The sequence below is a fragment of the Peromyscus maniculatus genome, chromosome 14 (assembly GCF_049852395.1).
Source record: "Peromyscus maniculatus bairdii isolate BWxNUB_F1_BW_parent chromosome 14, HU_Pman_BW_mat_3.1, whole genome shotgun sequence".
Taxonomy (NCBI): Eukaryota; Metazoa; Chordata; class Mammalia; order Rodentia; family Cricetidae; genus Peromyscus; species Peromyscus maniculatus.
Window position 1 is genome coordinate 47,384,365 of NC_134865.1, and position 18,918 is coordinate 47,403,282.

Below are 18,918 nucleotides of genomic sequence, written 5' to 3' on the forward strand. Positions count from 1 at the left end.
TCAGGTGACAATCTAAAACCCTTTACCAGGCATTTCTCATCCTGACTCCTGATTATTTATCTGTCCATTCTCAGCTCTTCAGCACCCATTCGAAATCCATGTCCTGTTCTTCCTTCTACCCTCCATTTTCTTTCTTATGCTTAGCATACACTTTTTATCCCACCACTTTCCTATATTACCTGCCACTGCCCTTCAGCTCACAGGCTAGATGTCTCCCAAGAGGTCTCTTTGTACTATCCAAGACTTGACAAAAGTCCCTCTCTCTGTCTTCTCTTGCAGCTACCCTGTGTTTTTTCTATTGCCACATTTCCTTCCCTGTCGATGAGGAGAGATGTTTGAAACCTTGCACTCCTCCCCAGAAGTGCCACTGCCTCCACGGAGGAGGTCTCTGTAGGCAGGAGTGACCAAGTCAGGATGCACCAGAGAACAAGAAGGTGTGGGCTGGATTTCAGCCTCCATTCGTACCTTCATGGGTGTTCACCAGGAAGAAGACAGGAGATTTACAAGCTGAAAGAACTAGGAAAAAAGGCAAGCCATAGTGACCGGAAAGTTTGTGGTGGGTGACAATTAGAACTTAACAAAATGAAATGGGAAAGAGAAAGTCAGGGACCTCATCAGGCTCACTTCTGAGGTCTGGGCTCTATTCTGCAGGCAGTGAAAGACATGCTTTGGGTAAAGAAGTGGCATGGCATTCTAAAAGAAATCGGTGCACAAGTGAGATACAAGATGCCCTGAGGAGAGAAAAGTCCATGGTTGGAACAACTCGCTAACATACCCTTTGCAGGTGAAGAGCTGATGTTTTTGGAACATCAACAGTGCTCCTTCCTTATTTACTGTCCCCTGTGAGCATCATTTTCTGTATACCACTCCTCACCACAGCTCATCTCTTCCCAGCTTTGGAGTTTGAAACCTGGAATTGAGGGAACAGAAACACAATGAGCAAGTGTTAATCAGGGCTAGAGAGATGGTTCAGCCATTAAAGGCTAGACTCACAATCAAAAAATGCAGTAAGAAAAGTAGTAATTAAAAGGCTATGCACTGGGGCTGGGGAGATGGCTCAGCAGTGAAGAGCACTGGCTGTTCTTCCAGAGGACCCAGGTTCAATTCCCAGCACACACATGGCAGCTCACCACTGTCTGTAACTCTAGTTCCAGAGGATCTGACCCTCACACAGACAAATGTGCACATAAAATTGAAAGAAAGAAAGAAAAAAGAAGCCCCCCCCCAAAAAAAATTTAAGGCTAGGTATATTCTTAGCCTGCATTAGAGATTATTCTGAGTACTTTTCATGCATTTTCTCATTTCATCACAATAAAGTGAAATTAAATTTAATTCAACAAATGTTAATTATTCATTGGACACCACAGTATGTATTTAAATTATCTCCATTGAACAAAAAAATGAAACTGAGGCACAGACTAATTAAGTAATTGACAGAAGGTCACAATGCTGGCATGTGACACAGCCTGGATTATATGCCTACATATTTTGTTTTCAGAGCCCAAATTCCTAGGTGTTTTACTTAATTACTGCCCTATATCGTCAATGATAAGAATTGGGGAAATAATGTAGTAAGAACTGGTTATCTCACTTATCTGTTCCATGTAGGAAAAATGAATCCTCTTGCTAAGGGAAAGAAGACAAATTGGAGCAGAGGGAAAGGTAAAGAGAATGGAGGATGGTAGGGCACACCTGTCCTTCCAGTGCCCAGGAGGTCGGGGCAGGAAGATGATGAGTTTGAGGCCAGCCTGGGCTACATATAAAACAAACAGAAAGAAAAATTCCCTGGCTCCAGGTGACTCTGTAAGACCTGGGCCTCCAAGAAAAATAGGAAAAGCCCACAAGCAACTTTTTGGTGAGCAAAACTTTCAAGTCATGCAACATTCTAAGTAAATTTTTTAAACAGAATGTTCTGGTATTCAAAACCTTTATCCAGCAAGCTGCCCCTGCCAGTGCTAATTTCTAGCATACCTCACCATTGCCTTATCGTTAAAATTGAGCTAAATGAAAATATCAACCAGAATTCATGTTGGAATTGCTATCACCTGTAATTGGTTGTTTTATTCTTTACTCTTCGGGGAGCCTGCCACCCAGCTCCCAAATAAACACATAGAGACTTATTCTTATTTATGAATGCCTGGCCTCAGCTTGGCTTGTTTCTAGTCAGCTTTTCTTAAATTATCCTGTCTACCTTTTGCCTCTGGGCTTTTTATCATTCTCTATTCTATATTCCTTTCTTTACTTCTCACTCCAGTGCTGGCTGTGTAGCTGAGTAGCGGGCCCCTGATGTCCTCTCCTTCTCCTTTTTCTTGGCCCCCCAATCTTTTCTTCCCAGATTTTTTCTCCTTTTGATTCTCTCTGTGTGCCCACCCAGCCTATCCTTTCTCCTGCCTACCTATTGACTGTTCAGCTCTTTATTAGACTAATCAGGTGTTTTAGATAGGCAAAGTAACACAGCTTCACAGAGTTAAACAAATGCAACATATCTTTGCATCATTAAACAAATATTCCACAGCATAAACAAATATTACACATCTTCAATTTAATATTCTACAACAATCACCAGCTATTTCCAGTGACTGACTACAGACTTTGAAGTTCAAAAATGTCAATAAAATACCCTATGAGAATCACAGGGATAGATAAAATGTGAAGAAGTATTGAATATTTTATATATTACATGAAAGTTATGTGCTAGGAGTATTTTAATCAGAATTTACTTTTTTATTTTATAATTAATTTAATTTTACATATCAGCCACGGATTCCCCTGTCCTCTCTCCTCCCACCCCCCAGCCTTCCCCCCAATCCACCCCCATTCCCACCTCCTCCAAGGCAAGGTCTCCCCTGGGGACTCAGCTCAGCCTGGTAGATTCAGTTGAGGCAGGTCCAGTCTCCTCCTCCATATACCCAGGCTGAGCAAAATGTCTCAGTATAGGCCCTAGGTTCCAAAAAGCCAGCTCATGCACTAAGGACAAGTCCCAGTCCCATTACCTGGGGGCCTCCTAAATAGTCCAAGCTAATCAACTGTCTCACTTATCCAGAGGGCCTGATCCAGTTCCATGGGAGCTCCTCAGCTATTGGTTCATAGTTCATGTGTTTCCACTACTTTGGTTATTTGTCCCTGTGATTTTTCCAATCATAGTCTCAATATCCCTTGCTCATATAATCCCTTCTCTCTCTCTCTCTCTCTCTCTCTCTCTCTCTCTCTCTCTCTCTCTCCAATTAGACTCCTGAAGCTCCACCTGGGGCTTGGCCGTGGATCTCTGCATCTGCTTCCATCAGTCACTAGATGAGAGTTCTGTCATGACAGTTAGGGTGTTTGGCCATCTGATCATCAGAGTAGGTCAACTCAGGCTTTCTCGAGACCATTGCCAGTAGTCTATTGTGGAGGTATCTTTATGTTTCTGGGAACCTCTCTAGCACTCTGCTTCTTCCTATTCCCATGGGGTCTTCATTTATCATGGTATCTCTTTCCTTGTTCTCCCACTCTGTTCCTGATCCAGCTGGGATCTCATGCTCCCCTAAGCTCTCTTTCCCCCACCCCCGACCCTTGCCCTCCATTAACCCCCCTCATGTCCCATTTGCTCATGTAGATCTCATCCATTTCTCTGTCATTGGGCAATCCCTAGGTCTTTCTCAGGGTCCTCTTTGCTAGGTAGCCTCCCTGGAGTTGTGAGTTGCAGTCTGGTTATCCTTTGCTTTACAGCTAGTATCCACTTATAAGTGAGTACATACCATGTTTGTCTTTCCGAGTCTGGGCTACCTCACTCAGGTTGATTTTTCCTAGTTCCATCCATTTGCCTGCAAACCTCATGATGTCATTGTTTTTCTCTGTTGAGTAGTACTCCATTGTGTATATGTACCACATTTTGTTTATCCATTCTTCAGTTGAAGGGCATCTAGGTTGTTTCCAGGTTCTGGCTGTTACAAATAATGCTGCTATGAACATAGTTGAACATGTGTCCTTATGGTATGATTGAGCATTCCTTGGGTATATGCCCAAGAGTGGTATAGCTGGGTCTTCAGGGAGATTGATTCCCAATTTTCTAGGAAAACATCACATTGATTTCCAAAGTGGTTGTACAAGTTTGCAGAATTTACAATAAATTTAAAAATATACATGGGTGAATATAGATATATGCATTCTCTTGGAAAGTGTCAGATACTTATCTCCACACCACTGTCCAGATTCATCACTTCTGAATTTAGCTATCCCAATGAAAAAGAAACTTCTCTAGTATTGTGTTATCTGTATTAACTGTAAAAAGTACCAGAGATAATTTATTTTTTTTAAAAGGAAAGAAGGGGGAAAAAAGGGTTTCTTTTGGCTCAAGGTTGTAGATGTTTGAATCCAGAATGAATTAGCCCCATTGGCTTTGGACCTGTGGCTGAGAGCTAGTGATGGAGCAAGCATGTTCAAGATCCAGACTCTAAGAAAAACCCAAAAACATGGAGTACTGTCCAGGAGGTATGAAGAAACATAGACTTGGTAGTCATGCTTCATGGTTTGCACACAGGTGTCCAGGGGACTGAGGAGCTGAGCTCCAGACAGCAGCCCTCAACTTCCAGAACCCTTCCACAGCTGTGTAATTCTAGTCGTAACCTTGAGGCAAAGTAAATTGTACATTAAAAAAGTCATTCCAAGGAAGATATTTTTATCACAAAAGACCATTATGTTGCATTCCATTTGCAGTAAAAAGCCCTGTTATAGCTTTAAAATTGGTCCAAAATGTCTCCTAGTGCAAGAACATCCTTTGCATGTGAATGTAATGAAGACTGTCCATACTACACACCATATCTGAGAGAAATAAGGGCAAGCATCTTCTATGACTGTAGGGTTCTTCAGAGAAAAAAAATCTCACTTCCAAAAGTAAAGACACAAGAAAGAGGTAGTTCAGGGCTAGCAGATGACTTAGAGGCTAAAAAGCAGCTGCCTTGCAGGCCTGAAAACTTGAGTTTGATTCCCAGATTCCATGCTGGGAGGAGAGAACAAACTCCCAAATGTTGTTGTCTGACTTCCACATACATAACATATCATGTGTACACACACACACACACACACACACACACACACACACACACACCTACACAATTTTTTTAAGAAAAGGAAGTAGATCAAAGAGTCTTGGATGTATAAACAAGAATCAGAAAAAAAAGATGTTGTTTAAAGTGTGTGTATGAACCGAAAAGAAAATAGACACTCAGAAAGTTAGAGAAGTCAATGATGTCACATCAGAAGAGAAATAACAATTTGAAATAGTCTACAAGACTTCTTGACCTACACCAGAATCTGCTTGTTGGGTGGGAGAAAGTTTGGGGTGATTTAGGAGCTGTAAGGCAGTGAGGTTACATCAGAGGAGGAGAGAGGGATGAGACATGATGCTGAGATTTAAGTACCATAGAGTTCTGGACTTGTTGACCAAGCCAGGAGTCAGAACTTCTCTTCAAAATTGAAGTATAAAGGAAAGACATTGATTTTTTTTTTAGTTTTAAGATCTATTTATTCTATTTTTATTTATATCTGTGTGTGTGCATACACTCTAGCATTTATGTGACCATGTGTGCAATTGCTCACAAAGGCATTGGATCCACTGGAGGCAGTTGTGAGCTGTCCAATGTGAGTGATAGGAACTAGCTCTGGTCTAAAGAACAAAAGCACTTCTGAACCACTGAGTTGTTGCTCCAGCCCCTCTCTAAGGCTTTTTAAAGTAGGATGTGGCATATTCCCTTAATTAGGGAAGTCATTACTTGTATTATTAATAGGCAATTGATAAAAACATGACTTTGTGAAAGATCTAGATTGTTGTTCAGAAGTAGTAAAAAAAAAAATTAGGATGTGTTCAGTTTTCACTTTTTATAGCTACAAGAGCCAAGAAACTGGTTGTCCTGATAAAAGCAACTTAAGAAAGAAGGGTTTATTTTAGTTCACATTTCCAAGTGGCAGTCCATCATAGCAGGAAGCTACAGCAGGAGATCTTGAGGGAGTTGGTCATATGACATCCATGATTAGGAAGAGCAATAGATGAATGTCAGCCATCAGCTCACTGTCTTCTCTTCATTCAATCCAGGGCCAAGACCAAGAAATTGTACTGCCCACAACCAGGCCTAGTCTTCCCACCTCATTGAATCCAAGAAAATCCTTCATAGAAATGCACAGAGGTCAACCCAATCCAGACAATTCCTCATGGAGACTCTCTTCCCAGGTAACTTTAGCTTGCATCAAGTTTACAATTAAAACCAACCATCATAGGGCTGGAGATATGGCTCAGAAGTTAGAGCACAAGATAGTCTTCTGGCCTCAAGGAACACCAGACATTCAACTGGTGCACACACATGTATGTAGGCAAAACAAGCTTACACCTAATATAAATTAAAAAAAAAAACTAACCATCACAGCTATCACATATAAAGCTAGGTAGCAGCAATAGAAACTTGTAGTCACAATGTTAGCCCATTTTTATAGCATGAACACCTTGCTAATGTGTGAAATAAGGACAGAGGGAGGGGTGAGATGATTGTAAAAGGCTGAAGCCATTATCTGGGCAGAGTTCAAAAAGGACAGAGGGTGTAGGAAGAAAGGACAGGCTGGAGAGGCATCTTAGAAATCAGCAGACTCCGATGGAATCAAAGTCAGTGTGGAAAGTGGAAACGAAGGAGAAAGTGGGGACCACTCCCCACTCCTGACTTCAGAAACTGGATGACCTACTGGCTGAGATGAGGAAGACCAATTAGTGAAAGTCATGTTCCAGTGGAGACATCAAGAGCTGTGCTTTGGGTCCCTTGAATTGGACACAGCCAAGGCAGTTTGGTGGTTGAGTCCAGAGCTCAACAGAAAGGCAGGGAGATGTGTCCCAAAGGAGAAGATTCTTCATTATCTTTATCTATAGTCTCAGTTCCATAACTGCCCACATGCATGACAGAGTGTGTGGCTCCATATGTGTCCCATCTTTAGCAAATGAAAAGTATTAGAAAAAAATAAAGAAAACGAGACAACCACAACAAAGAGATCAAATCTTCACAGAATGATTTATGTTATGAAGACAAAAGCAACAATCGAGCTATATTCATTAGTAGAGGGTGAGCTAAGAAAATGAAACTTAATTTAACTACTTGAAATCACTATTACAAATCTACATTTATTTTAATTTCTAATATGAAAGTATAGTTACAATAATTCAAATTGGGAAAGCATATTGCCATTTTGTATGGTCCACAGAATGATCTGTGATAGCTGTATTTTTGGATTTATATGAGTAAAGTTATTAATCATAGAGCAAGCCAATGTAAAGGATAAATAGCAAGAGATAGATGATAGACAGACAGACAGGTGGGATGATAGAGATAGATAGATAGATGGACGGACAGACAGACAGGTAGGTAGGTAGGTATGTAGGTAGGAAGGTGGGTAGGTAGATAGGTAGAGATAGATGACAGATAGATGATAGATAGATAGATAGATAGATAGATAGATAGATAGATAGATAGATAGATAGATAGAAGATAGATGATTGATAGATAGATAGATAGATAGATAGATAGATAGATAGATAGATAGAAGGTGGGTGGGTGGATGGGTAGATGGGTAGGTGGGTAGGTAGGTAGGTAGGTAGGTAGTATGTAGGTAGGTAGGTAGATAGATGATAGATAGATAGATAGATAGATAGATAGATAGATAGATAGATAGATAAGATAGGTGAATGGATGGATAGATGATAGATAGATAGATAGATAGATAGATAGATAGATAGATAGATAGATAGATAGATAGATAGATAGATAGATAGATGATAGAGAGAGATATGATAGATAGATAGATAGATAGATAGATAGATAGATAGATAGATAGATGATAGATAGATAGATAGATAGATAGATAGATAGATAGATAGATAGATAGACAGACAGCAAAACATCATCAGAGCAGGTACTCAAATTCACCGGGGAAGCCCCTTTAAAGCTGCCAACTGGAGTTTCAGATAGAGCAAGTCTCAGGCAGAATAGGACCCCTTAAGGTGAAACTTCCACATAAAAAACAGATAGAGGTAACATGATCAAAATCAGGAATTCACAGCATCCAGCAGAAACTGACTAGGGAAGTTGAGGCAGTCTGCTGGAGTTCCTAGTTGAGCTTTCTCTCCATGCCTGAGCTTCCCATGGCTGAGTTCCTGCTTTGCTTTCTCACTGCAGACACATTTATACTGTAGGGAAGACAACAGGACCATCTGGTGGTCAACTTCCTTTGCCTTCTAGCTGTTCCTGGAAGGCATGATGGTTTTACTCTTGAGCTGTTTAATACTCTCCTCCCTGTCACCGAGTTTGGGAGGAGGGAGTGGCCCATCCTCAGGCAAGTGGCCTTGGAGGACACTTTGAAATAAACACACTTGGGTCTGCAATAAGGCAGGCAAAACCCCAATTCCAGAGCTAGCTTCTAGAGCATACATTCAAACAGTGCATGAAAATTCACCAATATAATGTACAGCACAGCTATATTTGCGACATAATACATGACAGTTTTGATTAGGAAGAAAGAAACTGATAACAGTATTGTTAAAATATAAAAATTTGAACATCCTTGGGGAGAATATTCTAGGTGGGTGTTGTTCTCTGTTTCACACTTTAATGCATTAGCAGATTGTTTTTACAATGAGCATGCATTTTTATATGCACATGTTTTTACATCTGCTTTTATGCTGTAAAAGAACAAAAAGACCTATTTTCATAAGCAGAACCAAAACAAACAGCAGACTGGAAACTTCAGGTGGTAACCAAAGTCAGGCTGGCAGCAACCGCTCTCCTACTGTGCTGAGCAAAACATGGTTTGTGTTTATTCTTCAACAAACGTCGCCCACGTACCTACTCTGGGCCAGGTTCTTCTTAGGTGATGGGAAAATATGGATGAATCCATTTTAGTCCCTAACTTGTAGAAGTATGTAAGGAAATGTGTAAACGGATTTTTTCCTTTGGGCCGCCAGCTCACAAAAAAAAAAAAAAAAAAAAAAAAAAAAAAAAAAAAAAAAAAAAAAGACGTGGAGACGTATTATTTATGAAAGCTCAACCTATAGCCTAGGCTTATCCCACTAGCTCTTATAACTTAAATTAACCCCTTTCTATTCATCTATTCAAGTTACCATGTAACTTATGGATTTTACCTCCCCTGAATGTCTTTTCCCTCCGCATCCGAGTAGTGACTCCTCCTTTCTTCTTCCCAGAGCTCTCTGTCCCCAGAAGTTCCACCTATACCTCCTGTCTAGCTATTGTGGTTCAGTTCTTTGTTAAACCAATCACAGTGACACATCTTCACACAGTGTAAAGAAATATTCCACAATATTTCCCCCTTTTGTCTAAATAAAAAAGAACAGTTTTAACTCTAACGCAGTAAAACTATATGCAATAAGAACAATTATCAGGTAAGAATTACATTCAAAATGTCCAGTACGTGTGTATTTGGCATATTCAGAGAAAATATTCTATTATCTATCTTATCTTGATGAATTTAAAGTCTTATATCTAAACTATTTTTATCATAACTTGTATTACCAACTTAAAACTATCTTTTTTAGACGTCAAAACATTCTTTAGATAAACAATTTAGCTTTTATGCCTCTAAATCTTATACATTTTACACCTCTTTAATGTGTTTCTTTTCTGAATTTGGTAACAAGAAAAACTGTAAATCTATAACTATCTAGTCTTCAATCTCCATCAGAGACCAGGAAGGATCAAATAGTACTTGAATAAACAGGAAGTTCAGAGAAAGCAACTTCCAAAACTACAGAAATGGCAGAGACATCTGGCTGCCTGGACAGTCACCTAAGGTTCCTCTGTAATGTTGAGGCATCCATCTTCAGCCTACAGGCCTAGACTATCTGACAGACTTTTCTTTTTTTTAATTAAGAATTTTTTTATTCATTTTATATACCAATCACAGAGCCCCCTCTTCCCTCCTTCCACCCCTCCAGTCTTCTCCCACCCACCATCCCCCCATTCCCTCCTACAAGAAGGCTACAAGAAGGTAAGGCCTCCCTTCAAGGTTCTCCCAAGCAGAACCTGATCCATTCAGTAGAGGCAGGTCAAAACCCCTCCCCCCTGCATCAAGGCTGTGTGAGGTGTCCCATCATAGGCAGTAGGCTATAAAAAGCCAACTTATACATGGATCCTCATCTTACTGCCAGGGGGCCCCTTGAGCAGATCAAGCTACACAACTATCTGACAGACTTTTCTGTGAGGTAGGAATTTTGAAAAATTGTGCTACCTTTTCTAGGCAAAGTTCAGCAATTGCTTTCTTTTGTGTCCTGCTTATCCAATTTGGACAACATATTGTCAGCAGGTGAGGCAAGGGTAGTTTCTTGCCCAGTGGTTAACTTTTTCCACAAAGAAAGCAAACTCCATATGGGGGTTCTTCAATGCCCATCATCCTTTTTCTGAAGGAAATTGATGCTGCCAGGAGCAGACATGTCTCACTGTCATGAAAAGCCGTATGTTATTAAAACATTTTAAATGCCATATTCTGTAGGTCTTTGAAGTATTTGAAAATCACCTATCTAAAATATATCTCTGTATGACCTTGAAAACACACCTAACATGACTATGAGTTTGTTTGTCATAGATGATTATTAACCTTAATTTTTTATTATCCTAAGTAGCATTCAAGGACTAAAACTTTACATTACACTTTTAAATGAACTACATAGGTACAATACCTTAAACAAGAGTAGAAACATATACACAGTACAAAAATAACCTTAAATTTGTAAATATACAAAAATCTGTATCAATGTAAAATATTTGAGACTAATAGTTGTTCAAAGGTAGACTGGTCAATCTACCCTCTTATCCCATCATTTCTACAATATATCTTCCTTCTTTCGCCTTCAAAAAGAAATCCCTGAATCTCATCTCCTTTGTTCTGCTTTTTTCCTGATCATGACCAATAACAACTTGTACCCAACCTCCCTAAATGATGACAAATATCCATAACCCACTGGATGACCAAAAACCACCCACCCTACCTCTTGGGAATGTGGATGTTGTGATCTCTAGATTGCTCCCTGTTGTCTGGGAGTGATGGCATCTTTGGGGAACCCTTAGAAAATTAGGATAATGGTCAAGACCTGGGAGAGCTGGCTGTACCATTAGTTGTCCAGTTTCTGTGCAATGGGCTTATCTGTAGTTCTGGCTAGAATATTCTGTGAGGCTGAACCATATCAGCCAGCAGCCTTGAAGCTGTTCTGGATACAAAATTGTGAGAAAACTTCAATAAAGGCACTCTTAAGAGACTGGATCTCCTGGGCCAGCCTTTTTTATTGGTGTCAGGTCCCCTTGCTCTGAAAAAACACAAACTTTCAAAGGTAACATACATATCTGCATTAACACAAGCATGGACTGTGCATTGTACACAACTCAGCCAAAGATAAATTTTTATGTTTGAGCAGGTAAAATATACATAACCTGTCTTGTAGTTTTTCAAGGTTTATTTCTTTTTGTCTGTAGCCAGGATTTTCAGGGGGGCTCTCCCGATCAAATCTGATCTCTATCAACCTTAAATGAATCCACAGCCTTTCATTTCCTGTGGAAACAAAAGCATAACATTTTCCCCAAGGTAAGACTTTTTTTGGCTTCCATTTTAAAGTTAAAGCATTCCTAAAGTATATAGTTTGGTTTAATTTCACAGTCCCTTTCATAATCCAATGTCTCTCAGCAGCTGTTGTCTGTTCATTAGCATTCAAAAAAATCAGAATTAATAAAGCACTATAGAAGATCCCAAATCCCTGAGTTGTAATATTTCCCTTCCTTACATGGCTTATCATTTACTTTTTAATCACTTTACTACTCTCTTTAAAGATTCTATTATTTTTTAAACTATTTTTTAAGACTGTCTATATCCTTTTTCTTTTTTTCTTAAGCCTACATACATTGTTAAACACACTGTAACCTGTTTAGAGGGTTTTTCCATTTGAACTTGCTTTACTGCATATCTGTAACCTTTTCTGTCTGCATGAGCAAAACTTTACATCACTATGCAACTTAGCTCATAGCACTGGCAGCTCAATCCCACAGGCAGTGGCCAGAAGATACGTCTCTGTACTGTGACCCTCATGAGAGACTTCGAGACTAGGAAGCCACATTTGGCTCCATTTTTGTGTGTTTGGAACCTTTTTTTAAGCATTCTTGGGTCTTATGTGAAAATACTTACCCCACATTTGGTGTCATTTGTAGTCAAACTTTTTTGTTGGTGCAGTTGACTCAGAGACTTGTTCATAATGAAAGCTCAGCAAATAGCTTAGGCTTGTTTCTAACTAGCTCTTATAACTTATTAAACCATTTTATTAATTTACTTTCTACCTTGTGGCTTTATTACTTCATCTCCATATTGCCGATCCTGCTTGCCCTATGTCTCTTGGTGACTTCTCCTTTCTTCTTCCCACAGCTCTCTGTTCCCAGAATTGCTGCCTGTACCTCCTGCCTAGCTATTGACCACTCAGCTCTTTATTAAACCAATCACAGTGACACATCTTCACACAATGTAAAGGAATATTCCACAACAGAAATGCCCTGGCTTTAAAAAGACGTTTGTGGAAGACTATATCCATTTGCTAGACCTTCCATTACAGAATTCCACAAACCAGGAGGCTTGGACAACAAAAATGTATTTTCTCATCATCCTGAAAGCTGAAAGTCTAAGATCAAGGTGTCTGGGGGTTGGATTTGTTCTGATACCTCTCTCTGTGGATTGCAGATGGTCTTGCTGCCTCTGCAAGGTCTTTATCTCCTCTTTTTAAGGGAATGTTGATTAGATAGGTTAGGGCCCGACCTTAGGACTGTATCTTCAGTCAGAAAGCAGGAAAAGATGGGTGCTATTCTTAGTGCTTTTACATTTTTATGTAGTCTGTGCCCTCAGCCCACATCTAGCATGGCTCTTTCTTTCTCAGTTAATCGTCTCAGGGAACACCCTCAGAGACATACCCAGAGTTGTGTCTCCTAGGTAACTCTAAAATCCAAACTAGCATGCCTGGCAGAGTGGCCCACACCTTTAGTCCCAACACTTGGGAGGCAGAAAGAGGCAGATCTCTGTGAATTCAAGGCCAGCCTGATCTACATAGTGAGTTCCAGAACAGCCAGGGCTACATAGTCAGACTGTGAGACCCTATCCCAAAAATAAAACAACAACAAAAAAGAAAAAACACCAATACTTTGTTTTGTGTGTAATGAGGTAAATAAAATATGTTGGTTAATGTCATGTGAACTTGACACAAGCTAGAGTCAGTTGGGAAGAGAGAGACTCTCAGTTGGGATAATACTTTTATAAGATTGGCCTACGGGACATTCTCTTGATTAGTGATTGATAGGGGGTAGCTCACTGTGAGCAGTATCTCCCCTGGGCAAATGGGCCTAGGTGGTATGAAAAAGCAGGCTGAGAAAGCCATGAAGAACAAGCCAGTAAGCAGCATTCCTCCAAGACCTGTGCATCAGTTCCTGCCTCCAGGCTCCTGCCTTGAGTTCCTGCCCTGACTTCCCTCTGTGATAGAATGTGACCCGAGAGATATCAGATGAAATGAGCCCTTTCTCCTCTAAGTTGCTTTTGGTCATGGAGTTTCATCACAGCAATAGAAACCCGAATTTCGATGTTAGGCTAAAATAAAATCAAGGGTTAAAGTGATGAGACTATTCACAAGATTTTTTTTTAATTTTTTACACATATATAATGTGCATAAAACTTACTTTACTCAGGAGTGCTCAAAATACACTTGCATTAGAAAATAAAACTTAAGGAGAGAAGGCAATGATTGAGTCCAGGAAAGGAACAGGTCCCCACCCTAGAAGTCTGACTAGGAACTGTATGGGGAATTGTTTCTTCCTCAGGAATGGGCCTCTTGGGAGCATCCATGTGGGCCTCATGAACCGGTGACCGAATGCAGACCTCTACATCATGAGTATAGCAGGTGGTTAAAATGATGCATCCATCCTAACAAGTTAGTCAAAGGACAGGTAAGGGCCCTCTCTTGTCCTTCTGCCACTACATCGTCCCTTTCCCAACCAGTCCTTCTACTCTCAGTGTGCGTGAGTGTAAGAGTGTGTGTGTATGTGTGTGTGTGTGTGTGTGTGTGTGTGTGTGTGTGTGTGTGTGTGTGTGAGAGAGAGAGAGAGAGAGAGAGAGATTAGGGCTGTTTACAGGAGCATGGGTAATTTACCAGCAGATAATTCCCCAGGAAGGGATGGGGGTCCCATGAAGCTTTCCCTTTTCCATGGCAGGGTGTTGACAGGCTCGATTTTGAGAAGATCTTGAACAGCCAATCACAACCACCATGAGTTCAAGTATGCAACAGCCATCTCATGTTCAGAAATCAGCATCTGACGCCACAACCCCAATTCTCTCATCTCTTCCTTTCTTTCCTTTTCTTCCATGGTATTCCCTGAGCCTTGGACAGGATGATGCAGATGTCCTATTTATGGCTGGACATTTACCAGACATTTATCCCCTGTGCTTTGATCAGTTATGAGTCTGCCATCACCACTGACCAATAAACAATAAAGTTCTCTGACCAAAGCTGACAGTATCACTAACGTGCGGGCATAAACAGAGTTATTTAGAAGGCAATTTGATAGGCACATTATGTTCATTTAAAAAAATAATAATAGCAGCAGCAGCAACAGCTTCCCTGCCAGGACCTTTAGCCTCCCTAAACATGATCTTTTGACCCGCTTTACAGTACCAGATGTGGATTCCCTCTTGTAAAGCAGGCATCAAATCCAATGAGAAATCATTTGGTTACTCCACAACAGACTTGCCACTGTGGTACCAGTTGGATCATCTTGTATGGCTGGTCAATACTGCACCAAATATTGCACCAAATGTCCATAGTTTAGTAAGACTGTTGATAATGATTCTTCCCCAGCAACATAGCCAACAGGAAAGCATCTTCCTGCCAAGTTTCAGCTTGAGTTCTCTATTTCCTGTGACCAAAGTATGTGGCAACTTCAGGAATAGGGTCTTACTCTTTAGCTTGGTAAATAACCAACAGCAATGTCATAGTCTGCCTTGTGTGTGGGGCCCTTAGGAATCTCCCTGACAGACAACCCATAGGAAAGTAGTCCACCTCTGGTATTGGGGTTTTAAATAACCTATGGCTTCTAAAAGCATTTTTATCCACCCATACAGGTGCTAGCATATTTTTTAATTGGCATTGCTTCTGTGCTAAGCAATGAGATTGCAAAGAGAATCATTCATTGCAAGGCTCTCTGTTCAAGGAATTTACAGTCTTAGAAAGAGAGGAGAGAGAGTGAGAGAGACAGAGAGATGGAGACAGAGAGACACAGAGACACAGAGAGACAGAGAAAGAGAGACAAAGAGAGTGAAAATATTGAATTATCACAAGACACAAAGATTGTTATTACAGAGGAATGGACAAAGTTGGATGGGAATATAGACGATAGAGCCAGGGGGTAAGAGGAAGGCTTTCATATGATAGGGTGACACTGAGAGCCAAAGAATGAGTGAGCCAGGATGAAAGAAATATCAGAGCAGAAGACAATGGAGGAAGAGGGTACTGAGAGTCTGGTCATCAAGTGCTGGCTGTGTCAAGGGCAGGATGTGGGCAGAATGGAGAAGAACAGGAGTAAAATAGGAGAGGTTCACTACACGTTAGAGAGAAGTAGGGAAACATTGACATTGGTAGGTTTCTTTTGCCCCATTTCGAGTAAGCTTGGGACCTGGGGTGAGTCTCACCTGGTGGAATTTTAGGCTATGTTGTTATTGTTACTGTTCATATTATTTCTATTTTGGAGCCATCAATGTGGTGGTGAGGCAGAGCCAGGTAACACATTCTGAGCAGACAGCATGGAATCATGGGAGCCAGCAGCGCTCTGCTCTGTGCTTTAAGCTGGACTGCCAGCAACCAACAAGAGAGTGTGCTTCCCTTTGCAAAAGAGGAAAGCAAATGGTCATACCATGTACCTTTTCTGCTTTAGGACTTGGAAAGCCAACTGCAAGGTTTTGGAAAACATTGTGGAAGATGGAAGTTGTCAGGAATATTCAGTAATTACTGGAAGTTTTCAAATGCAAAGGTTTCTGCCAACATGAAAGTGTCTACCTCTGACATATTAGGTGACAAAATAATGATTCTTTTAATTTAATTGCAGCAGAAATAGGCCAGTGTTAATCAGTCCCTGTAGGTGAAGTTTTAGGGGCAATGTTGTGGAGTAGAGCTAGCATACTGTTTCCTGTGTTCAGTCCCACATGTATCAGACCCTCTTCTTTACTATACTCCAACCCACCTCTGTGTATTCCTTGTGTCAATGATAAGATAGCAATGGGAGATTTATAGAAACCAAAATTATTCTGCTATGCTTTGCTGCCTCCACTGCTGAAAAATATCATCGTAATTTCAGCTACCAGCATTTAACAAAATTTTCCATAGTGGGATTACAAATTCCCAGAAATACTGAAAGCAAGTTACACAACTAGTACATGCCACTGTTGCATATTTTAAAACTATTAAGATAAGTAAATAAATAATAAGATGAATAAATAAGATAAATAATAAAACCAGTAAGATAATGCAGTCCCAGAAGGTAGTTGGTTGAAAAAATATATAGCTTAAGAAATAAGTGAAAAGTAGCATTCAACATTTTTACAATGTGAAGTGGTTTTCTAAGATCCTCAGCAATAGCTCAGGGTTATGTTTACAGTGGGAAGACAGACGGCAGAGAAGAGGGTCAGGCAAGGAGCCGGATCACGTGCCTCAATCCCACTTCTATCACTTGCCGGCTAGTCACCACACAGTCCTCATCTGAAAAATTAAAATAACATTGGAGGCCGGGGAAGTAGCTCATTCAGAAAAGCTTCAAGACATGAGTCCCAGTGCCTAGTGTCCCCATAAATATTCAGACATGGTTTGTGCATGCCTATAATCCCTTTCTAGCCAGCCACTCTAGGTGATTTGGTGAACTCCAAGTCCAATGAGAGGCCCTGTCTGAAAAAAATTAAGGCAGAGATCAAATGAAGAGGACATCTGTTGGTAACATCTGACCTCCATACTCATGCATACATACATACAAAATATTATACAAAGTGTGTACATATATATATATATGCATATACACACACACATGCACATGCACACACATGCATGCACACACACATGCATGCACGCACACACACATGCATGCACACACTCATTGCCACTAGTGGCTCTTGGAATCTGGGAGATAACTTCACCAATGATCTTGGAAGGGAGCACTAAAACTAATGTTGATTTCTGCTTATGAACCAGAAAGTTCTAGAAATTCTAACTCAGTCACCTGGCAGTGGGGGTGCCTGTGACACCATGTAGTTTCATTCCTTGGTATTATCTGTATCAACTACTGTATTTCAAAACTAAAGTCGATTATCGTTATTATGTCTACATAACAAATTACTCCGGACTTAATGGCTTAAGACAACGTTTAATTTGCATGTAGGTCTACAATCTGAACAGGGTTTGGCAAAGCTTGCACCCCTCTCTTGGATTGGATCTCTGTAGCTGGAGTTTTCTCCAGTCCCACTCAGGCTCACAGCCTCTCAGACCTAAACACACAGAGACTTGTATTACTTCTTGTAGAGGCTTCTTGCTATCTAGTTCTTATATCTTAAATTAACCCATTTCTATTTATCTATAAATTGCCACGTGGCTTGTGACTTACTGGTACTTTACATCTTGCTTCTCATGGCAGCAGTGACTGGGAGCATCTCCTGACTTAGCTTTCCACTTCCCAGAATTCTCCTCTCTGCTTACCCCGCCTATACTATACTTCCTGCCTGGCTACTGGCCAATCAGCATTTTATTTATCAATCAATCAGAGCAACACATTCACAGCAAACAAAAAGACATCCCCATCACTTCCCCCCCCCTTTTTTTTTCAAAAAGGAAGGTTTTAACTTTAACATAGTAAAATTACATATAACAAAACAATTATCAAACAAGAATTATAGTTATAATATCTAGCCTATTTATAATATCTAGTCTACTTGTATTTGGCAAAATTAAAGAAAATATCCAATGTATCTTATATTTGTGAGTCTAAGACTTTATATCTAACTTATCTTTTATGATAACTAAGGAAGTTATAACTATCTAGTCTTCAACTACATCAAAGACTTCAGGAGGATATAATATTACTGGCCCATGTTAGGCGCCAGATATAGGTGGAAGTATTAAGGCAACTCAACATAGTTAAAAGAGAGGTTTATTTTGTGGGGTAACTTACAAGTAAAGGGATAGGTTACAGAGTCCGAGAAAGGTGTAGTGCAGTCCAGTGGTGCTCTCTGGAGAACGCTGCTCAGTCTACCTCCAGCATCCAGGATCTAGGAACCCAGAGTCAGCAGATCCGGATCTCAGGTCTTAAGTGCTCCTGTCTCGGCCCCGCCTCGTAGGTGTGACAGTTATTGGAAGCCTCAATGGGTGTAGTACTTTCAGGACAAAGCTGGAACAGCTACCCACTACAGACCTCAGTCGAGACAACCCAAAAGATGGCCTTGGAATCTTTTCCAAAGTGTGCTCACTGATTTTGGTGACCTAAGGTGGCTGTGGGAACTGGGAAAGGCAAGGACACTTTGTGTGCGGCCTTGCCTCATCACAGCACAATGGGAAAGGGAACCTGCTACACTCCTTCACTTGGTTTCTTTGGCTTTTCCTTCCAGGTTTTAATCTTAAACCAGAAACCTTGAGATGAATGTAAAGTGGTGACCTTCATGGTATGGTGGCCACAGTTAGCACTAATGTATGCATTTCAAAAATCACTAAAAGGAAAATTTTAAATATTCTCACCTCAAAAAATAAAAATAATTTAAGTGTTAAATGTTAACTAGTCCAGTTTGATCATTCTATAATATAAAAGCATATCAAGTCATCACATCATGTCCCACATATACAATTATTAT